The sequence below is a fragment of the Cavia porcellus genome, unplaced genomic scaffold, assembly GCF_034190915.1.
Source record: "Cavia porcellus strain 051 isolate PalLab524CR breed Dunkin Hartley unplaced genomic scaffold, mCavPor4.1 scaffold_9, whole genome shotgun sequence".
NCBI classification, from domain to species: Eukaryota; Metazoa; Chordata; class Mammalia; order Rodentia; family Caviidae; genus Cavia; species Cavia porcellus.
In genome coordinates, this window is record NW_026947492.1 from 9725219 (window position 1) to 9748720 (window position 23502).

General features: G+C 51.1%; 1 protein-coding gene and 1 long non-coding RNA gene across 4 annotated transcripts in view; one reads left to right on the forward strand and one right to left on the reverse strand.

The window, feature by feature from the left end:
* Positions 1 to 23502, reverse strand: part of Dscaml1 (DS cell adhesion molecule like 1) — a 300532-nt gene that overhangs the window by 84999 nt on the left and 192031 nt on the right. The gene's annotated exons all lie outside the window — the stretch shown is intronic.
* On the forward strand, positions 11169 to 18124 carry LOC111757651 (uncharacterized). The gene is made up of 3 exons (XR_002791955.2): positions 11169 to 12476; positions 13945 to 15148; positions 15945 to 18124. It is a non-coding gene; the product is annotated as an uncharacterized LOC111757651 (long non-coding RNA).

Here is a 23502-nt window from a genome sequence, read left to right on the forward strand (position 1 = left end):
TCCCCAGTGGAGGCTGCAGAATGTGGAGGTGAAGAATTTAATGTTCTCAGCAACATCTTTGGCAAAGTTCTCCAGCCTTCATTTGCATACCTTTGGGGCTGGGGAACTCATTACCTTTCTTAGCAGCCTATTTTGGATTGATAGCTCTAAGTTTTGAAAAGATCTTTCTTGGCCATCCTGGTGTCCTAGAGCACCCCAATGAAAGCCAGCCTGTTCTTTGACTCTTCTATAGGACACACAGTCTTTTTCAGTTTTATTTTTGAGGAACCCGGGGCCTGCACTGGGCTACCTCCCCAGCCCTTTTAATTTTATTTTGAGACGTCATCTCACTAAGTTACCCAGGCTGACTCAGCTTTCCAGGTAGCCCAGATTATGCGCATGTGCTACTGTGCCCAGCTAGGACTCTATTTTTTAATATTTATTTAGTATGGTTTTCAAATAACTTCATGAATCTGGCCTCTCGCTTCTGAAGGAAGTTTTGTTCTTCTACAGTTCTCCTAATTTTTCCTCCATCCTTCCCTCCTTCTCTACCTCTCCCCACACATCTGTATACAGGACCAGAACCCCACCTGCCAAGCTCTTGGACAAATGTGGGATCTAAAAATCAACCTTGACTGATCTGGGTAGAAAAGAACCAGCCTGTGAACCCTCAGTCTGGGGTGGGAGGTGGTGGTGGGAGGGAGCTGGTCACACCGTTCTCCCTGTAATGGACCTTGTCCATCTCGCCTCCATGGCCCTCTGCCACGTCACTTCCCTTCTCTTTCCTTGGGACAAGTGGTACTGTGGGCCCAAGATGGGACATCGTATGCATCCTGTCCAGCTACATTTTGTCAGGGCCCCAGGGGGCTAGTGGCATGCTTGGCCATCTGGAACCTGGAGCCTGTGGACCCCCTGCCCGGGACCCTGCAGCCCACAGCCCAGGACTTTGCAGACTCCAACGGAGGGCTGCGGAGAAAGCCAGGGAGGAGGAGGGATGTGAGTGCTGCTGCGGGCAGTCAGAGAGGAGTGGGGGGAAGCAGAGCCTGGCTCCCCCCCAGGACTCTGCATGTGCGTTCTGTCTCCATGTTGTGACATCCCAAAGTCAAACGTGGAAGCTCTCCAGTAATTTATTATGTAACTGGGACTGGGGTGCAGAACTACGGGAGGGTGCTGCTGCCAATCAGAAGTGCTGATGGGTGGGGTGAGGCCAAACTGGAGAGATTCCAGAATCAGCACCAGCAGGCCACAGGTGCTCTCGTCCTGGACGGCCAGGACCCTGTGTGCTGGCACCTCCCAGCACCCCAGGGAAATGGAGCTCTCGGTCCTACTGGGATGTTAAGGTGGGAGTGGGGGCTGGGTGTGTGTGGGGTGGTGCTGCGGTGATGGTGGTGGGGATCTGGTTTCTATAGCAACAAGCAGCTGCTGCATCTGATGCTTCACATCCTTCATTGTCCTCATTTCCCCCTCCCTTCCCCCCTTCTTGTGCATATTTAATTGCAGTAACGTTTTCAGACATAGTGTTTTGCTCCTCCTGAAACAAAGGCAGGCAGCAGCCAGGGGGACGCACAGCGTGAGAGAGGGGAAGGAGAAATCAGGGGTATTATGTTAATCCCCTCTGGGGGGGACTTGAGCAACATCAGCTCTGCTTGTTTGATGAGAATCAGATGATAGGCCCTGCTGGGGAAGGGAAGGGGTAGAGGCCTGTGGAGAGTCCAGGGAGACGCGGCAGCTGGCGGGGTTCAGATGGGCTCAGATGGGCCGGGGCTGGACAGCACGGTGGCCTCCAATCCGGCTCTAGCAGGTGTCCTGGCAGCAGCCGCCCCTGGCCCAGGCAGAGGAGCCATTCCAATCCCTGCTCCTCCTCCTGGGCAGGCTGGGTCCCAGAGCTGGAAGCAGAGAGTGGAGCCAGTGTCCCCACTCCCCGCCTGGGGCCAGCCGCTGTCCTGAGGCCACTTGGAAACGCATGTAGGGGATCACTTTTGGTGATGCCATAATAGGGGTGCTAGTGGTATTTAGGGTACAGAGGCCAGGGTGCTTCGCATCTTGGCTGACAAAGAACCATCCCACTGCAAATGCCAACTGGGTCCCCTCCCTTAGGCTCCAGGACCAGGACACAGAGCTGAGTTTAAATGTGGACTCTTCACTGTCACATAGTAACAGACGTCACGCTCACGGCCAGGGAAGGGCCCTATGTGGTTTGTGGAAACCTTTCCTTGTTATTATTATTACAAACATTCTGGTCTGCTTTGGCATTCTTTTCCCTGAAGAGGACCAGGACCCTATTTTTTGAAGAGCTAAATATTTATGGGGCATCTAGTCCATAGTAGACCAAGTATTTAACATGCATTATCTCATTTAATTCCCATAATCATTCAACGTGGATACCATCACCATTATTAACTGGAGCACAAAGAAGCTAAATCACCTACTTCAGGTCCCGTGCTTAGTTCTTGGTATAGCCTAGACCATTAGTCTACTGCCTATGCTCTTCCAAAAGTCTGTGCTAGACTGGTGGTCCCGGAATGGCTGTACCACTCACAGGGGCAGGCAGCTAGCCAGTCTCCGTCTGCTTGGCTGCTTCTGTCAATGGGATCCTTACTACCTTATGAAGGAGCACTACCAATTCAATTTGCTTTGGCTGAATTTGTCAAGTCTTCATGGAGTGTCTCCAGGCTGTTTGTGGGTCTCCCAGAGGAGTTTTGGACTTGGTCTCTGCCTCTGGGATTCCACAATGGAAGACTATAAAACTTTCTATGATAAAAGGTGTAACCATCAGTGCTGTGGGCTGCTGAAGTGCGGAGAGGGCACTTGATGGAAGCCAGGAGGAGTGTGAGAAATGCCCAGCCGCCCAGTATGGCAGGGAAAGTCAAGGACTGGGTCCTAGGAGTCAGGACCGGAGCTCTGGCTTTTCTCTTAATATTACGGTTGAAAAGTTCCCTCCCAAGTTAATGCGTACCCAGGCTTGTGAATGTGACCTTAGTGGAAAGAGAAATTTTGCAAATGCAATCAGGTGAAGAAGAGATTGTACTGGGTTTGCTTGGGCTCTAAATCCCACATGCAATCCTGGGTTCTTCGAAGAGGAGGGAAATTTTGACACAGACACGCATGAGTGGAGAGGACTCGGTGAAGACGGTGGCAGAGTTTGGGGTGACACAGCTAACAGCAGACACGTGAAGCACACAGCAATCATGAAGAGTCGGAAGGCCCTGCCTTGGAGCCTGCAGTGGGAGCGCGGGCCTCCTGACACCTGGCTTCTGGACTCCCATCCTTGGGACCTGAGAGACACTATGTCTCTGTCGTTTGTGGTCCAGTGGAGCCAGTTTTTGGCCCCCCAGGAAATTAATATCATCTCAGGGGAGTCCAGTGTTCTCTCAGGCCCTCAGTTTCCTATCCTTCAAGAGATCGTAAGGATGAGGTGTTTTTAACCATGTTTGTCCATGGAAATCACCTGAGGAGCTTTTCAGAATCTCTGGGGAAGCTTCGGGAAGATTCTAGCATGTAGGGCAGAGAACTCCTGATCAGATAAAATCATCAGGACCCTCTGACAGCTGGTGCCTTTGTGTGGTCACTACACGTGAGTGAGTCCCATTTCTCCTTCCAGAGAATGAAGGCATTAAATAGAACTCAGGTCACAGTCTAAGAGCGGCTGGGATGACTAAAAGGAATTGTGCCCAGGACAGCCTCCAGCACTCGGGTGGCTGATCCAGTGAGGACAAGTTGTCTACTGGAGCTTCAGCTCCTTCCCAGGAAGGCCAGGCTTCTTGCATGTCCCTCCTTCCCTTTCTTTTTTTTTAGTACCAGGGATGGAACTCACGACTTCACACTTGCCAGGCAGACGCTTATGCCGCTGAGCTAAATCCTTGGCTTCCTCCTTCCCTTGCTTGTCCAGGAGTTCTGCTGGAGACCGGGGAAGCCTTCCCTGGTTACTTGGAGGTCCTGTGCACATCGCTAAATGGACTGACATCTTTTCTGTCTTTTTTCTAAAAGGGAAGAGAGCTGGGCCTTAGAGACTCTTGGGAACTGCAGGAGCCACAGAGATAGAAACTTCAGTGAGGCTTCCAGGCCTAGACGGAGAGGAGAGAAGCTGCCCCTTGAGGAGGTGAAACCACTGCTACTCTGCTCTCTGGAGGTGCAGAGGACATTGTGGGGCGAGGGTTTGGGGGAGCTGTGATTTGGACTGGTTCTCCCTGTCCTTTGCTCATAGGAACAAAATAGAACAGTGGGGCTGGGGATGCAGCTCAGTGGTGCAGCGCCTGCCTGACAAGTGTGAGGTCCTGATTTCAATTGCCCGTACACACACACACACACACGCCAAAAAAAAAAAAAAAAAAGAGTGGAAATTTAGCTCAGCGGCACAAGCACCTGCCTGGTAGGCAAGAGGTCGTGAGTTTGATCTCGGGTACTACCTTCCCCCACCTCCAAAAAGAATGGGGGTTACCAGGGGCTAGGAGGAAGGAAAAATGAGAGTCATTATGGCTACAGAATTCCAGTATTTTTTATTTTTATTTTTATTTATTTTGGTACCGGGGATCGAACTCATGACCAAGCGCTTGCATGGCAGGCATTTATGCCGCTGAGCTAAATCCCCGGCCCCAGAATTCCAGCTTTGTAAAATTAAACCAAATTAAACATCACTGAACCCCAAATCTAACATAGAAAATATCATGGTAGTATATTTTATGTCATGAGTGTTCTACCAAAATGAATACAACATTGAAGCATTTGTGGTTATAAGAAATCAGAAAGAGTATCTTTGTTTAGGTCGTGAGTTATCTGTCCCAAGGAGTATTTAAGTTGATGCTGAACACTTTGATGAGACAGTGTGTGGGGGATTTAAATTTTGAGTGAAAGAAATGAAGTGGAACATCCTTGAGATCTCTTCGCTCCCAGAAATCTATAGACTCATGGTTTAAGCTGCTCCCTTTGTGCCTGGAGTACTCTGTCATACCTCATCCCAGCTCCATTCAGGCCTCTGCCGATATGACAGTTCGTTCACCTGACCACTCGGTCAGAACTGGATCGGGCCCCACATTTCCACTCCTTAAGTGGCCTCTTTGTTTCTGCAGCACATGGTGCCCTTTCTGGGGTCATCTGAGTTCTGTTTGTACCCCCAGGACATGCCTGGCATGTAGCAGGTGCTCAGGGAGCCTGCGCTAAGGGGATCCTGGCCTCTGGGGAGATGCTGCCACCCAGGGTGAGACAGTGGGACCTTCCAGCTGAGCCTCCCCATCAGTGGGTGACCTCGTTTACACTTGCAGAGACCAACTCAGGGGAACCGATGGCTGAGGCCTTTTCTGCTACCAGAAATGGGGTGACTCGTAATGAACAGAGATTTATTTGGCTCCTGGCTTGTGCTGGGAAATCCAAGCACCTGACATCCATCGGCCTCTGGTGAGGGCCTGGGGCTGCCTCCTGCCGAGGCTACAGGTGCAAGGGCAGAATATCAGAACAAGCCTAGCATGGGAAGGCACACTTGGAATCCCAGCACCCTGGAGGGCTGAGGCAGGAGGACGTGAGTTCCAACTCAACCTGGGAAATTCAGCAAATTGGTGAGAGCCTCTCTCAAAATAAAAAAAAAGAAAAAAGAGCTAGATACAACCCAGTGGGCAGGACCATCCTCCAACTGGAGCACCAACCCTGGGTTTCTGTGCATCCAGGGCTGTTTGGTGGTGCCCACATGCCAGCGTTTGGGAAAGGGCATAGTGACGTACACCATCATGTATGCTGGTAGTGAGATATTTTAGACCATAACGCTAAGTGTGTGAATCGCAGGGGGCATGTGTGATGCATACACAGGAGCTTGTGTGAAGCTCGGCAGGTGCTTTTCTCTGCTGGAGCTAAAGCGGAAACCTGGAGCTGAGGAAGAGGTTTTCTGCTCCCTCCACAGCCTCACCCTTGGAAGGAGGATCACGGGAAGTGATGGGCGAGAACCAGTGAGGGGAGGAAGGAAGGAATGGGACGGGCTTTGCACCAGACCAGGCTTCAGCCAAGGTCAGCAAAAAATCATCAGTTGCTTTTGGAAAAGCATCTTAGCCTATCACAGCCTAAATCAGCTCCAGGGATGGCTTCATCATGCCAGGGCGCCCAAGCTCCTCAGTTGGGCCCAGGGGCTATGCAATTCCAAAAGAGAAATTGGAATCAATATAGGCTATATTGGAATCAATATAGTTGTTGCTCCATCCAATATAGACTTACAAAACAATGTGCTCAATCCGAAGCTTGGACCTGTGGATAGTTTGTGGATAGAAATAACTCACCCCCACACTCAGGACCCTTGTTGCCTTGAAAGCTATTTGTGGGGTGGGGCAGGGCTGGTGAGGTTGGTCAACACTTCCTGGTGCCAGGAATTAGCCTGTGTCTGAGGGCTTCACCAAGGCAGCCTGCAGGGAGCTAGCTCAGGCATGCTCCGCGGGGCGCCTTCCTTTCTTTCCCTTCTGCTGTTTCTGTTGATAGCGAGGCCCCTGGGGTACCTTCTAGTTGAGGCTTGAAAGCCCAGGGGAAGTCATAGCGCATTCTCCTGCCTCTTCTCTTCTAACTCTGGACTCCAGGGTTGTGAATCCCAGAAGCAGTGTCAGACAAAGACTTGCTGCTGAGTGGAAGGAACCCCGGGTGTGAGTGGGGAACTTGGATTCAAGTCTCCATGCTGCCCTGGCTGGCCTTAAGCCTTAGGTCTCTTTGTTGTGATGACTTAGCTCCCTCTCCTAAATGCACACGTCGGAGCCCCAACCCCAGTGTGTGGAGATGGAGACTGTAAAGAGCCAATGAAGGTTGACTGAGGTGACTGGGTTGAGGCCCTGGCCCATATGATTAGTGCCATAAGAAGAGAAGAGACAGTAGAGATGTGCATACCCGAGCAGAGGCCACGGGGGACACAGTGAGAAGGGGACGTCTTCAACCTCAGGCGATCCCACCCTGCCAGCCCTTGATCTTGGACTCCCAGTCTCCAAAACAGTGAGAAATAAGCTTTTCGGGTCCCTAGTGTGAGATTGTGTTAGCGCAATCTGAGCTGAGCGCTACCTTATCCAGATTGCTGTGGTATCAGGCCTGCTCTGATGGGCAGGGAAGGGGGCAGAGGGAGTGGCTCCTGAGGACCCCCGAGACGCAGCACACCCGCTGGGGTCAGAAAGCGAGAGAGACAGAAGGATCGGGGAGGACTTAGGCTGAGTCCTTCCAGTGGGCACCATGGGCTGGGAGTCGGAGCACGCAGGACAGTGTGACAGGCAATGCTCCAGAAGGTGGTGTGCAGCGGGCCTCATCTGCACTCTCACAGCCTCAAGTCTCACCACTTCACACTCCACTGGGGAAACTGAGGCACAGAATCATACAGCTGGTCTCAGTCTGTGTGGAGATGTCAAGAAAGGCCTCCCGTCGGCTGGCCCATTATCCTTGCCTGAAGGAAGTGGAATCAGAGGGTACACTTAGGCCAGGAGGAAACTGCACAGGTCAGGGAAGGGGTCTTCTACTGTGCAAGCCTATGGGGTTGGGGTGCATGGCCAGAAACTGAGCTGGAGCTGGAAAGGAGCTGAGTAAAGGGAGTTGGGGCGGGGGGCTCTGCAGTAGGAGAATGTCTGCATGACAGGCAGCAGGCGGCAGGTTTATCTACCTGCTTTAGCACAGGCTCCTGGGCACTTAGATATGTAACATGGCCTCATATTCATCTTATGCACATAAAGTCAGCTGGGGCCAAGCCCAGCCTGCCAGGGCTCTGAGGGTACCACCATGTGCTCCCCAAAGGTGGGGGACCCCGCAGTCCTCTTCTTCCTTCACTTCCACCTCTGTGGAGAGAGGGCCTGCGATTGCGCTAAGCTGACACGGGGTTAGAGCGTTGCTGTTGCCGACATTGCTAGCCCTCGAGGGGTCTGACTCACACCCAGTTTCTCCCACAAGGCTGGGGCCTCATTGCTGGGACAGAGCTGCCTTGTTCCCTGTTGAATCAAGTCCTCTGGCCGTGCTCTGGAACTTGGTTGGTCTTGTACTCATGCATCAGGGCAACTCAAGTGCCCCCCCAACACGGTTTCTAAGAAAGATTGAGGCTTTGCTGCAGTCCCACGGCTGGGAAATGTCACCCAAGACAACTGCTCCTCTGGAAGAACCTGCGTGGAGGCAGGCATGGTAGAGTTGAGTGCACTGGGTAGGCAAGTGAGAAACCTGGCTCAGTAGCCACCTGAGCCTCAGTTTCCCTAAATGATGAAATGAATGGGTTGCTCTTAAATACAGCTCTCAAGCCTCACTCTCTCTGTGATTCTATGCGCTACCTCCAGGTGGCTGGATAAGGGTGGGGACTTCTCCCCTTTTCCACATCCCAGCTGGAGATCTGAGGGGGCGCTGTGCACAGGAGCAGCACCGACAGCACCCTTCCTCATCCTACAGGTGTCAGTGGCCTGCCTGCTGGAACTGCGCTGTCACCACCCAGGCCCCCTTTCTTCCCTGCCTGAGGGATTAGCTAAGTCCTACCTCCTCATCTCTTGGCTCTGCAGCAGATCACAGGGCCACTCCGAGATTTGGGTGTCAGGGACTCAGGAAGACCCAGGATGCTTGCAGCATGGTGGAGCAGAAAGAGCCAGTCAGTTACATTCTAGTTGCATTTCCATTTCTAGCTGGATAGTGCCAGGCAAGTCACTGAACCTCTCCAAACCCACTTTCTGTTAGAATTAAGTGAGTTAATGAATGTACCTTGCACAGTGTCAGGCACATAACAGGCAATCAAGTTACAGTATTTGACAAACTAATGAATGTAAAACTTTGGCAAACTGGAAGCTTAGAACTGGACCTGGGTTTCAGCCTCCAAATTCAGGCTCTCCCACACCTCTGCCCTGCACTCCCCAGGAGTGGTCTGTAGGTAGCTGTGGACCTGCTGGGAGGGAGCTGGCTTGGATGCCCCGAGGCCCCGGCAGACTGACTGCTTAGGGAAACTGTTCGGCAGAGGGCCCTGGAGCTGCGCCCAGGAAGATGGAGGTCCCAAGGGCTGTAAAGATTGAGGACCTCAGGGAGGAGAAGCAGAAGACTTGGGTGGGGGGTGGGGGTCTTGGCTAGTTTCCTCTTTTCCTCTGAATCCTTTACTCTAAATACAGCTCTATCTTCTTCCACTACAGGATTAGCACACATCTCTCACTCGCCTATTGCAACAAGATTTTATTTCTAATTATGCTGTAATGAAACTGGAGCACTCCCAGGCTTCCTTTCAAATGACTTGTACACACACTGCCGATTGGACCCTCCTCGGCCCCATTGTAATAGCATCTCCCTGACATTCATTAGACATGCATGAGAGGGGCGCTTTAAGAATAGAATTGCATTTAAATGGATTTGCTGAGAGAGGAAGATGAAAAAAAGAGAGGCCAGGGGGGAGGAGGGCGGGGGAGAGAGGTTTGTTGAACAAACTATAGAAACAAGATGCTGTAATAACAGGGTGCTGAAATAAGCCTCTTTATTCCCCATCCTTGTCCGCTGCACATGGCAGAGCCCAGCCGGCCACAACAGCCTCCAGCCCTGCCTGGAGCCCCCATCCCGCTTTGCTGATACCAGTAGGCTTCCTAGCCCCTTGCTCCTTGTGTCAGAGGCTCCCGGTGTAATAGGGATCACTATTACTACAATTCGGGGAAGCTGCCTGGCTTCCACAGACCCTCCGTGGCCAGGAGGCTGAAGGGAGGAGGGACATCCTGTGGCCCTGGGCCGGGGAGGAGAGAGTGGACCACAGCACTGAGCTCAGCTCCATGTGTGCTCCACCCCCAAGGGCTGCACCCCACACCCCAGCACCCCACACCTGTCAGCCACAGAAAAGATTATTCTTTTACCCTGCGTGGCTCTGTGACCAAAAGGTAACAGAAGGAGGAGGCAGTCATTCTGCCTCTGCTCCCTGCGAGTCCTCCCTCCCCTCCCCCCTGCGTGTCCTTAAGGCCACATGGGCTGCCATTAATCAGGGTCCTACGGGTGTCAGGGCTCACTTGGGCTCTCATCATTCTCCTCACTGGAGCCAGACCTTCTTAAAACGGACTCTGACCATATCAAAAAACACCTCTGTGTTTCTTAGAACCGAGACGGAATCCTTTGACAAAGCAGCCACAGCCCACCTTCTGCCCGCCAGTCCCACCTCTGGTCCTCCACTGAACCTAGCTCCTTCTTTCTCCCGCAGCCTGGAGGACACGGCTGCTTGGGACACTTTCCCTGCCCTTCCCCACAGTTTGCTCTGCCCATCCCCACACACCTTCCTTAAGGAGGACCCCCCCACAGGTTCCTGTCTCTGAATGTAGGAGTACTAAGTCATCAAGATTATAGGCCCTTGAGAGCAAGATGGGTGGACCCTGGCCACTGTGAGGCCCAGCCCCTGCTTAGTGGTACAGGATCAATACCAAAGAGTCAGTGCCAGCACCAGGATGGTTGAAGCCACCGTCTTCACGAGGTGGAGGGTTTTGTTCCTTCCCAACAGATAAGGAAAGCAGAGAATCAGAATCAAACCAGCTTCCCCGAATCTCAAAGCTGGGGCTGTATAAATCTGAAGCTGAACCCTGCAGGTCCCCGGAAGCCCTCTGAGTTTAACTAGTGAGGCCCCCCCTTTCCAGACGGTTTATGGCTCCTTTGGTTGGGTCACCTCCAGGGCCCCCGACAGGCTATAAGTGGCTGCACCGTTTAGGCCATTTTCAGGTTCCAAGACACAATGCAGTCTCCTTAAAATTTCCACGTGTCTGCTTCTGAACACCCTCTGCCCCATTCACACCTGGGCCAGGGCGCTGTCAGTGCTGATCAGATCACAGTGCCAAGGATGCACTGGACTCGGAGCCCGAAGGGCCCTGCTGCTTCATAATCCTGTGACCTGGAGGCAAATTGCAGGGGAAACCTCACCCTTCACAGGGGTCTGGGGGATGTCAGAGGGCTGCTGGAGTGCCAGGCCTCTTATGAGCTCACGTGTGACTCCGCTTCATTTCCTTCCTCTGGTGTCTGGTGACAATGGGGAGCTTAGAGACAGAGACTGAAAGAGCTGGTCTTGTCCTGTGCCTGAGAAGAGGATGTGACACCGGCTAGCTCTGAGTGTACCCTCTTTCTCCAGGCTGGCCCTGCCATCTCTTCCTTCCAGGCTGGAGGAGGCAACCCTTATCTACCTTGCACCGTGCATTTGACAGTAGATTTAAATCTTTTTGTTGCATTGATGACTTATCTTCCTTGGGGGCACTAGATAGGGACGAGAAGGGGAGGGTGGTGGGGACACTGTGCTCCTTGGTCAACTTGCACATGTGCCAGGCATTGTGCTGGACACAGTATTTGTACTCCTTTCTTCTCTCGGGGGATCTGTTCTGAGACTCTCAGGCCTGGGACTGAGGACAGTGCCAAAGTTTACAAACACTACATTCTTTCCAGTACATACTTACCTATGAAAAAGCTTAATTTATAAATTAACTGATATCGTAACAACAATAACTGATATGAAAACAATACGGTTTTAACCACATACTGTACTAACAGTTTTGTAAATGTGGTTTCTGTCTCAAAATATCTTATTGGACGTGTTCATCCGTCTCCTGCCAGAATTCGAGCCGGTAAAGTGCCTGCCTATGTCGAAAGCTGCGGTGAGGTGACGGGAATGACACAGGCATTGTGCAGTCGCCTTAGGCCACTGCTGACCTCCTAAGGCTATGTAGAAGCAGGATCCCCGAGCCATGAGGATGATGACCGCAGGTAAAAAGCACAGAAAGTGAAGCCTCAGATAAAAACTATATTTCGAATTAATCCTGGGTCTCTTATCCAGTTTTCACCATATGCTTGCCTCATATAGTGGATTAAACATTTTTTTAAAGGTGAGCAGGGAAATAATGGAAAAGGAACCCAGGCTCATGGAGACCCAGGAGCATGCCCAAGGCCACACAAGTGATTACTGGCCTTACCAGCTCCTTCAGGGTAAGTGTTTCAACCCCGCCCTCCTTGGTTGCCTGGCCTAGAGGTCCAACGTCTGTTTAGTGACCTGGGATGTTGACGATGGCCAGCATGACACAGGACTGCCTGTGAAGCGGAGGTAAAGGCTCCACATGGGCTGGACACACAGGAAGGGCACAGTCAGCAGCTCTTGCTATGCTCCACGTGCGCACAGCTCCCAAGTAGAGACACGGCTGCCAGCTCTCTAGGTGGCCCCCATCCCCCTGTTACCCCAAGTAGTGACAGCTCTCTGGCTCCCTGCAAAGCACAACAGTTGGGATTTTGGGCTCATTCTCCAGACAGGTGCAATTTCTCACCTCTTACTCTGACACTTTCTGCACAATTGATCAGAAAACTGTGTCCAAATTAACCTAGATTTAGCTCTGACCTCACCTCTTCTGACACCGGCAATTTCCTCCTACCTCTTCCCTCCTCCAGGCCCCAGCCCCCTGGGTTTCTCCATTTCCTTGAAAATGTCCTGCTGACCTGACCGGAGAGACCTTGTTGTGCTTGGTCCAAGCCTCTTCTGGACTTGGCTACTTTCTCAGGTTGCCTCTCTTCTCTGGTGACATGGATTTGGTGACATGGCACAGGTATTTCCTTTCATCTTCTGCCATCTGTTCTCGGGATTCACCCTACATGCTGAATTTTTTTCTAATTAATTTTTTTTGAGTTGAATGGGCCATAAAATTTCTTTTGTACCCATCCCTAAAAATGTGTGAAGGGAAACAGATTTTAGAGGACAAGGACAGAGGCACAAGGCAAGTCCACAGATACAGCTGAGCGTTCAAACAAGCACTTCTCAGTAGATTCAAGAGCTGTGTTCCCTATCTCTGGAAAATTCTAGCCCTCAAACAGCACTGACTGAGCTGTGTGTTGGATGTTATGTGCTTTCCCACAACACTGACGGGTAGACAGTGTCTTCCCCAACGCACAGTTAAGAAGATTGAGGCTCAGTGACCCTGGGTAAGGTGTTTTTATATCACAGATTTAGGGAGCGAGTGGGCTTCCTCACCCACCATGCCAAACCACCTCTGGTTGCATCCTGTCTGTGTGGGGCTGGTCAAAAGGAAAGCAAAGGACTGGATTGGGCCATTTTCCTTTCCACTCTTCTGCCACCTGAGTCTGGCTTATATCTGCCTCCTTGGCAAAAACTGTCTCCAGAACTGGAAGAAACCCGGGGAGTGGCTGGCCCGGGAGAGGAGAGGCCCTGTGAAGCCCTGGTGTGATTTACCCACAGGGTCTTGGGGGCCGGTGTCTGTGGAGGGCTTCCCAGCAGATCAGCAGTCACATGATCAAAGAATAAGTTGGAATTAATATCCCCGAGGTGGTCTGGAGCCTCTGATACTAGCAGAAAATTACAGGACACGAGATGAGGAGTATTACAGAATGAATGGGCGGGGACAAGAGATTTCCGTGGCTAATCCTGTTAACAAGACAATTTCTTATCAAACTCATTATGCTTGTGAAAGGAGGGGGCAAGGCGGGAAGGAGGAGTTGGGGGGAGGGCGTGGTGGTGGTGGTGGGGCAGCCCGGGAGGAGGGAGAGAGGAGAGAGGCAGGAGCTCGGGACAGAGATGGAGCCTACAGGTTAAGGTGTCTGACCTGAGCCCAGCAGTGCCGCTCTCCTGGGATGAGGCCAATGGCAGTTCTTCCTGGGGATACCTCTCTATGGGCTGCCGGGAAGCCTGGCTACTGGAGCTGCCTCCCTGCCCTGATCATTGTCTGAATGCCCAGGTGCTCACAGGCCAGCAGGAGCCTTCACCTCTGCCCCAGTGCTCAATTCCTTCCATCTCCCAGGCATCAAAGACAACCATCGCCCATCTCCACAGATGCTGAGAAATCCAACACTCACTTGTTTAAAGTGCTTTCCTCTTGAGGTCTTCATTTAATACAACCCTGTATCTCCCCCAAGATGGGGCGGGAGAAGATTCCAGCGCTAGGAAGTCAGAGAGAGGGCTTTCTGCTGAGCATCCTTGGGCAAGTCACTTAACCTCTATGGGGAATTGTTTTCTCATCTTGAAAATTCAGACTGAATAAAACTGCCCTGTCTACTTCACAGGACCCTTGTGAAGATGAAACCATTTATGTATGCAACAGCGACTTAAAATTGTGCAACATTTACAGGAAGAGAAGTGACTGCTGTCATCATTTTGAAGTTGTGGCAGGAGGTTCAGCCAGGTTTAGTGCCTTGCTGGAGGTAACAGGCTGGAAGTACCCAATCAGGGCTTGAGACATTAAGTTTCAAATCCAGAGTAATTTCTGTGTCCACAAAAATTGCTCCAGGCCCTGTCTTTTACTGGCTAATCACCAGGGAGCTCACCCGGACCGAGCCCGAGTATCTGGTCAGCAAAAGCCCAGTGTGCTCCATACTGTCCCAGCCTGGCTCCGGAGGTGAGTGGTTGAAGAAGGCGTGACTTGTCTACTGTGACCCTGTTCTCTCTCTCTTCCAGTTTTGTTTGGAATAGCCAAGTACCCAGCACTGTCTGTTCAGGGTGACAAGAGCAAGATTTGTGGGTGGGGAGTGAGGATGGGGAAGGGCCTCCAGGTTTCATTTTCCAAACAAAAAGAACACATCTTCACAATTTATCAGAAATGTATACGATAAAACTCTTGGAAGAAAACAGGGGAGAAGCTTTGTGATGCTGGATTTGGCAGTGGCTTCTTGAATATGGGCCTAAAAGCGCAGACAACAAAAGAAACAACTGATGAAATGGACCACTTCAAAATTAAAATCTTTTAAACATCAAAAGACATACTCGACCAAATCAAAAAGCATATTTGAAATGGGAGAAAATATTTGAAAATCATGTATCTAATAAAGGATTCATATCTAGAATATATAAGCACTTAATAACAGCAACAAGTATTTAAAAACCCTCAAATCAAAACAAAACAGAAGCAATGGGCAGAGGACTTGAATGGATAGTTCTCCAAGACAGACAGACGGCCTATATGCACAAGAAAATCGCTCAGCACCAGGCAAATGAAAATCACAGCTGCAGCGAGTACAATCTCACACCTACCAAGATGGGCGTTATAACAAAAACAGAGCAAAACTCTAAACCCAGAAAATAAGACGTGTTGCGCACAGGGTTTTGGTTAATTCGGGTCGTCTCCAATACTTAGCACTTCCTGACGCACTCTTGGGAGTTGTGGAACCTTAAGGAGGTACAGAGTTGGGTCATCTGGAGTGTGTCCTTGAAGAGGATACTGGGACCCCAGCCACTTCCTGTTTGTCTCTTTCACTTCCTGGTCGCCATGAGGTGAGTAGTTTTGCTTTACCATGGGCTCCCTGCCGTGATGATTTGCTCCACCATGATTCAAAAACAAGGGTCCATCCAACCACAGAACGAAACTTCTGGAAGCATGAGTCAAAATAGACCTTCCCTTCTTGTAAATTACTCTTCTCAGGTATTTTGTCACAGTAACAGAAAGCTAAGCCAATGTGATTTACAAAGCACCCTCTCTGTGAAGTGTGCAGGAGGAGTGTGCATGGGGAGAAAAAGGGGCAGTGGTCAGGTGGGAGGAGAAAGAAAAGGAGGAGGAGGAGGGGAGGAGAGAGAAAGAGATCCTGCAGCTGGGCTGTCTGGGGTGGCCACATCCTCGCTGTGTGTAACCGATGTCAGTTTCTATGCCCTCATTTTCAAATTTGTAAAATTTGAAATTTGTGAGACTCCAGTCTCACAGATGTGATCTGAGAATTCTGGGAGACAATCACTCTAGATTGATCAGCCCAGGGACATGGCACATGGAGAGTGCTTTGTGACCCTGAAGGAAGCTGGGAGGGGAGGCAGCCTCAGCCCTATGGAGCACATAAAGGCTGTGAACCCTGTGGCTAGAGCTGGAGGGTAAGTTGGAGGCTATAGCTGGCCCAGGTGGTTGAGCTGGAGAGCTGGATGATGGTGGGTTTGAAGGCCAGACAGGGAACTTCAGCTCCTCTGAGGTCAGGAGAAGGCTGCCAAGGGCTCTGATGGTGTGCACTTTACAGGGGTGGATGAAGCTGTGGGTGCTTAGGAACCAGAAAGTGCCAACGAGAAGACCAGGCCTTGTATTTTCCAGGCCCATAGTTACCCTCATGGAAACCTCAGCCAGTTTCTCTCACTGACTTAGCTGGCCTGGCAGCAGCAGAGGGGCCGTGAGAAAGCTGAAGACGCCAACTATGGGGAGGACTTTCATGAAATCCTGCAGACTCCAAGGTTCTGTGAGTGACCGGGTCTGATGCCTTTGCCACATCATCTGTGTGGCTATACGAACACTGACAGCCAGAGAGAGGTACAGCCTTTGCCTTGACCTCCACATGAGGCTCGAGGGCTTGGAGATGTCAGCTTGTCCTGTCTGAATGTCCACGCCCAGGGGAAGGTTGGAAGCCTTTGGTTGTTACCTGCCTAGAACTCCATGGCTCATGTGCCTATGTCTTCTGGGTGCTCCCTCTTTTCTCCAAGATTACAGTGGTCTGGGGAAAGTGGGTACTAGTGAAGAGATGATGTGGGGGCATTGCCCCAGTAAGAGTGGAGAAGTGTCCCTCCTGGTGATAGATACAGGAAAGGTTCAGTCCTGAAAGGACCAGGGACATTAGAAGTTGGACTAGACCTTGAACAATGGATCTTTCCAGTGGACGTGAGTTCGCTTAAGCTTTTCATAGTAAGAGTCAAGCGTGGCTAATGAGCAGCTGTGTGGCAACTTGTAGGAAGCAGGCATAGAGCTAGCGTTTGGCAGGAGAGGCTCTGACTAGATTCAGAAAGAGCCACCCAGGATTAGAAGTTCAGGCTGCTTCCCCAGAATGGACAAGGGCATCAGAACCCCTACTGTCCCGGAGAGAGCACTCTGCCCCACTGCCTGCCTCTGTGCCCTTGTAGAGCATGGCGCGCCCCAGTTCCCAGCCCACTCTCCACTTCCTCCAGAAGAGGTGGCTGCAGTGGAGGCTGCAGAGTGAGCCAAGCTGCAGCTTCCCAGGATCCCCTGCCTGCCGCGCTCAAGCCCCAGCCCCTCTTCCTCCCTTTCATCTGAGCAGAAAACAAGAGAGAGGCCCCAGGCACTGGCAAAGCATTCCGCTGTGTGCAATTTGCATGTTCTGTCTCCATCCTGAGCTGTACTGGCTTTGGGCAGCCAGAAGAAAGAACAATGGCTCAGGTCAGAGATGTTCTGGGTCCAATTTAGGCTGTAGCGCCTTGTGGTATGTGCAGGTCTGTGCGTGTATGGCAAAATCAGGCCAAGGGATGTGAGGAGAGACAAAATGTGCAGGATAGTGGGAAGAAATCAGGGGGCCTCAGGGCCAAGACAGACTGCAGATCTAGGGCTGAGGTCCTCAACCGGCTGTGATTTGAGTCCCAGGGGACATGTGAGACCCTCAGGAGACATTTTGGGTTGTCATGACAGTGTGCGCATGGGGAGGGTGGTGGTTGTTGCTGGCATCTAGTGGGTAGATGTCATGGATACAGCTAAACATTCTATGCACATGGAACAGCCCCCAAACAGCCCCCAGCACCTAACCAGATGGTGCTGGTTAGGTGGGTCACAGGGAAGGACACAAGCAGAAAAGAGGAGGCTGGGTAGTCGGGTTCAGCTCGTGCCCCCACAGAAGGAACAGTGAGCTCTGGACGTGGGCAAACTGAGACCCTGCTGTCAGCACCTGCGAGCTGGGTGGGCACCTGCAGAGATGTGGAATCAGGAGGAGGCACTCCGCGGATTGCACACATCCTGGGGGGAAGGCCTGGCCACCTGAGAAAGAAGAGTCAGGTGCTGGGCGGGACAAAAGTCAGGGCCACGTCCAGGTTCAGGTGCAGGGATGTGAGGTTGGCAGGGGGTGAATCAGCTTAGGGACCCAGCAAGGGCGGGGCCGTGAGCTGGGGTCTGGGCAAGGGGGAGAAGCCAGAGGGCAAAGGCCGGGACCATGCCCAGAGCTTCTGCAGTGGGCTTCTCGAGGGAATCTGGCTGCTGGGAGGGCAGAGCAGAACAAGGAGGGAGGAGCTGAGGTGGACCTCTGACCAGGGCCACACGGGTGTGGTTTGACTCAAAACTCCTGTTGAAATCAGAGGTGAGTAGATACCACCCTCGTGGATGGATTAAGGCTGTTACTTGGCAGCAGGAGAGAATTCAGCCTCCTCTCCCCCTTCTGTCCCCACATGGTGCCTTCCATCAAGCTGTAATAGCAGGAAGGCCTTCACCAGATGTGACCCTCCATCTTGGACTTCCCAGCCCTGGAACTGTGAACCAAATAAACCTTTAATGTTTATAACTGACTTAGTCTGTGGTATTCTGTTATAGCAGCAGAAAATGGACTGAGACAAGTGTTTACCTTTGTGTCAGGCACAATACTGGCAATTTTTGCTTACACTATTAGGGGTTGAACCCAGGATCATTGTACTGAGCCATTGTACTGTACTCCAAGCCCTCTTTTATTTGATTTTAGTTTTTATTTTGAGGTAGGGTCTTGCTAAATTGCCAAGGCTGGGCTCAAACTAGTGATTCTGCTACCTCAGTTACCCAGAGTGCTGGGATTACAAGCGTGTACCACCATGCCCAACTGAACACTGGCATTTTAGTTACAGCATCTCATTTAGACAGGATAATGGAGCCATAAGGACTTTCATCTCCACTGAATCCGGGAGGCGAAGTGATGTCTAAGACCTGTTGCTACCGTGGTCTTTTCTCTGCTCTCATGTTCTCATTATATGGTATATCGGTGTTTTCAAATCCACCTTCTCAATTGAGTGCATATCAGTATATTGGACAAATATCAATAATCAGTGAGAGTAATGAGAAAGCCAGAATTAGAATCCAGCCCTTGCCCCTTCAAGAACCCTATAAGACTCGGAGAGGGCAACATTCCCAGCTGTGCTTCTGTCCCTGCCTCTTTATAGGATGCCATAAAATGTAGCTCCCAGCAACTTGCATGAGGTCTGGGAGAAGCTCCAGGGCTCAAAGCATCTGGGAAAATTGGCCTGGGATTTGGGGCAGCCTTTCCTGCTTCAGAGGTGACGGCTTCTATCCTGTGTATCTATACACCACTCTTTATCCCCTCCGAGGCCTTTACTTATTATCGTGAAACTAATCATCCCATATAATTAAGGAAGCAATGACAGGAAATGCCGTACAAAGCCTAATTCCCCAGCCCTGGCTGGATCTGAACCTCGAGCTGTCCTGAAGGCTGAGCCCTAGGTTGCCCAGATGGGCTCACTGACACAGATGGAGGGTGGATTCTGGGCCCTGGGCACAATTATGACCCAGCAGCTGAGATACAGAGAAAGCTCAGGCTGCAGGAGCAGACCCTCTCCTGATGAGCAGGAGCACAGGGCTCACTGGGGAGCACTCCTCAAACACCAACTGAGAGCTGTCCCATGGTGGTGCAGTGCCAAGTAGGACTGGAGCCCCTGGGGAAGTAGGTGGGGCACTGTCTCCTCTCTCCAGGGCAGCTGCAGGTGGCCATGAGCCTGTTCCATAGTGCATCTTCAGATGAGCAGTGAGTGAGCAGTGGACAATGTTTCAGACCAGGGTTCTGCCTTGTTCTGTGGAGTGGTCCCAGGCAAGCTGCTTCCCTCTGAGGTTGGGCCCCTTTGTGCAAAATGAGAAGCTGTGGTAGGTGCCTGACTTAACCCTCTGTGATTCTGCCATCGATCTCTGAAAACCCCACGCCCTGATGGGGTGGAGGGAATGGAACCTCTAAAGCACTTGGTACAGGCTTTTAGGGACACGATCCATACCTTTTCTCCAACCACATCTCCTCCTCACATTACACTATCCACTCAGAACCTCCTGCAGTGCCTCTGAGCTCTTTTCTTATCCTCCAGACCCTGACAATTAAGTCCCTCTGACTGTGCTGGTCTAGGTCTCTGGTTTCTACCTGATCTATTCCTTTGGTTAGTGACCAATCTTCAGGTTCTAGCTCAGCTTTCATGTCTACTGAGAACCTTCTGGAGACCACTTAGGATGTTTTGCATACCCCTGGGGCACCCTGGGTTTACTGCATAACACTGCACCAAAATTGCCATGGGGAGCATTTCCCCATTAAAGCACATGCTCCCTGAGGACAGGCTCATGTCTATACTGACCTCACGCATGCCCTAGGTGCTTTCCAGAGTATTTGGCACAAGCAGTCATCCAATGTGGCATGGATAAGTAATGGCATGCAATAATTCCATGGGCAGAGAAGCCAGGAGGGCCACAGCTCGATGTGCAGGTGGGAGACGGGAGAGGGTAGGGGATGCAGCAGACTCACAGGCTCTCCTAGAGGAACAGACTCATCAAGAAAGAGAGTGCCATGGCTGCTGATGACAAGCAGCCCACAGCCTTGGTTCAGAGGGGCAGGCTTTCTTGGGGTTTTAGATCTGACTCAAAGCTGAAGACCAGCTGTTGGGGCAAGTGGCCCTCTAAGGAAGTGACTTAGGAGGAAGAAAAAGGGGGATAAAGAGAAGAAAGAAGAAAAATCTCAAAGAACAAACAAGAGCCAGGTGAGATGGATGAGGCGGCAGTACCTGGAGCTGGGACAGCCCAGCTTGGTCCTCCAGTTTCCCAGCTCTGGGGGCCTTTTAGCTATGGACTCCTGAGCAGAGAGTAAATGCTAGAAGGAGCTGAGCAGGAAGGGTTAGCAGCCAGTTGCATTTAGGAAACAGCCACTAAAAGCTCCTCTGCCTGGCTGTGTTCTATTTCCACTCTTGTAGATGTGAATAAAGCCACGTGCCAGTAGGAAGCCATGCCCTTGTAGGTCTTTTAGGGCTTGTCCACCTGTGGTTTGTTAATCATGAGTTTGCTGGATTTGCACTCAGTTTATGGCCACTGTATCAACTCCTTTGTGCTTGGGAAATATAAAAGCAGCAAGTGCTCTAAGTTTTGGGAGAGCTGTTATAGTAGGTCCCTAAGTGGAGGTAATTACGAGGATGGAAAGTGGAGGGAAAGGGACCAGTGTCTCACTGCTTCCCTACGGGGTGCATCTTGTGACAGTGAGGACCACTCTGAGGGGGAAAGGATAAGTCGCTGGGTGTGGGAAGGGGCTGGCCTAGGCCTGTGCAGCCTGGCAAGGTCAGAAACAAGGTGAGACACCTGGAGAAATGGATGAAGGCTTTATGTGCTCCTGGCCAACCGTGCGGATGCCAGTCACACTAGGAGATTAAACGCTGAGCAGGGGCAAGTGGCATCCGTGAAACTTTTGCACCAAGCTGAGGATGGCTCTCCAGGTTCAAGGCCCATTGGTATCAGCCCAACATCAAACGGGGTGGAGGCTGCCATGCTGATGGCAGCACTGCCCGGGAGTTTCCAGGGGCATCGGTGAGACCATTGAGGTGGAGGGTGCCCGCCTCAGTAGATTTTCCAGACCAGTGAATCAGGTTTGTTTTTGGAAAAGATGCCTGTGAAACACTGCATCTGCAAGAAGGCAAAGAGCAAGCCCGGCTTTTAAACTTTGAAGATCTGACTCTCACTTCTGTTTTCTGGAAATGTACCTAGATGTGGAAGCTGAGGCCTGTTACTGCTTTGGGCTGATGGGTAAACAGCCAGTTTGTAGCTTCCTGGATAAAACTTGTATGTCCTCAGAAAGCTTCTCTACCTCATGCAGAAACCCTGCTCTTTGAGCACTTTGGGGAGGTAGTTACTAGCTTGGCTTGAGCATCTCTAATCCAAAAATGTGAAATCTGAAATATCCAAAATTGAAAATTTTTTGCACTCGTTTAACGCCCCCAGTGGAAAACTCTGCAGCTTGCCTCATTTGACAGCTCACAGTCAAAACACAGGTGCACCTGTGTTACTGTTAAAAGTTACCCCAGACTACACGTGTAAGCTGTGCATGGAACACCAGTGAATTTCGTGTTTAGATCTGGCTCCCTTCCCCAAGATGTGTCATTATGTCTTTGCTAATATTCCAACGTCCCCCATTGAAACCTGAGACGCCTGTGCTATTACTTTTTCTCACTTAGAATGTGTGGCTCTCAAAATGCCAAAGGAACACTCTTTACTTAGAACAATTATTCTCAGTCAGTGGGCATTGCTGGTCCTGGCAAGAACCCCAGTCCAGCCCCGCTGGCCTTCCTACTGTCTTTTGATTGTGTCCAGCACCTTCCTGCCTCCTGATTCAGACTGCTACAAGTCATCTCTTCAACACTTTGCTCAAAGTCCACTTCTCAGGGAGGCTCCCTGACCACCTCCCTCCACATGGTGCCCTGCCTTTGCCCTCTCCTCCTCATTCCCTTCCCGTGCTCTGCTTTCTCCTTAGCATCTCTGACCTTAGAGCTTATGTGCTGACACATTGTGCTAGTGACTTGATCATTCTGTGATTTTGTTTATCATCTGTCTTCCCACAAGACTGTAAGCACTACATGGGCAAGAATCTCTGTTCTCACTCCGTTTCCCACGATCTTGGGTCAGTGCCTACCACACAGAAGCGTCTCAGAATGTATGGCTTAATAAAGCTCATTTGTGTTCCCCTTTTGTGGTGAGACCAGACCTGTTTTCTACTTAGTGGTCCTTGTGCATGGTGTTGTCTTTTTCAGCATCATAACGGACACAGGTGTTTTAGGGTCTCAGGGCGCAGGCCTGCCTGGCCACAGGGTCTGTCCTCTGGTTATGCCACATGCTTGACTGAGCCTGCTTGGAGTTTGGCAGCTTGGGGGACTGACTTGGGGCCTGGTTAGGTTCTCTGTGAGCTGAAACTCAAAACAGCACAGCAGGCTCCTTCCTTGAGACAGGCAGGTATCCTTCCTATGGCCACTACTGTCAGCTCGTCACATGGCCAGGGCCTGAGGAACAATGTCCTCACCCGGGCTCTTAAAGCTTATGCTAATAATAGACGACACTTTTGAGCACTTGTCATGGATTGAGCTCCTCATGTAGATTAGCTCATTTTATCATTTGATCCACCTAACAATCCTCCCAGGTGACTTTTGTCATTCTCATCCTCTTCCTGTGTCACCATCACCACCATGATCTCTATCTTGTAGATCAGGAAACTGAGACCTAGACAATAATTTGCACCAAGTTAGAAAGTTGTAAAAAGTCAGAATTCAGGTTACACTGAGCCCCAGATCCGGAAGTGCAGACTGATGTTGAGCCCAGGTCTGCTGATTCTTGCCCTATGTCCTGTCCATTGCACCAAGCCACCTCCTTTAGTTTATTCTGTACTAACTTTGCAGAAAGGTCAGGAAGGCTTCTCAGAGGTGGCGACATCTGAGCTGACCCAGGCCTCAGCCCTGTGGAAAGAGAAAGAAGGGACCGCAAGGAACAGAGCTAACTGACCTCTGGGATGTGCTCTAGGGACACTGAGATGGTGTCGCTGGTATTTGGGATTTAGTATAGCAGACTGTCTACTCTAATGCAGGTTTGAAAGATGGGGATGTTTTTGTCTGATAGAGAAAGTGGGAAAAGATTTCCAGGGAAGCAAGAACATGGGAAATTTGTGGGCATGTGATGCAGGCATGTCCACTTGGCTATACAGTACAGAAGGGCAGTGGGTGGTGAGCTGAAAGGCCTCAACTGTTGCCCTGGAGTGAATGGAGCAGCAGTTAGGGGATTTATACCAAGAATCAATTAGATCTGGAAATTGGAAAGGTTATTGTAGCGCTTTCCTCAAGACCTTCCCAAGAAACTGCAATCCTGAAACTTGCTCATAGAATGTGGTGCTGGTCCCCTCAGA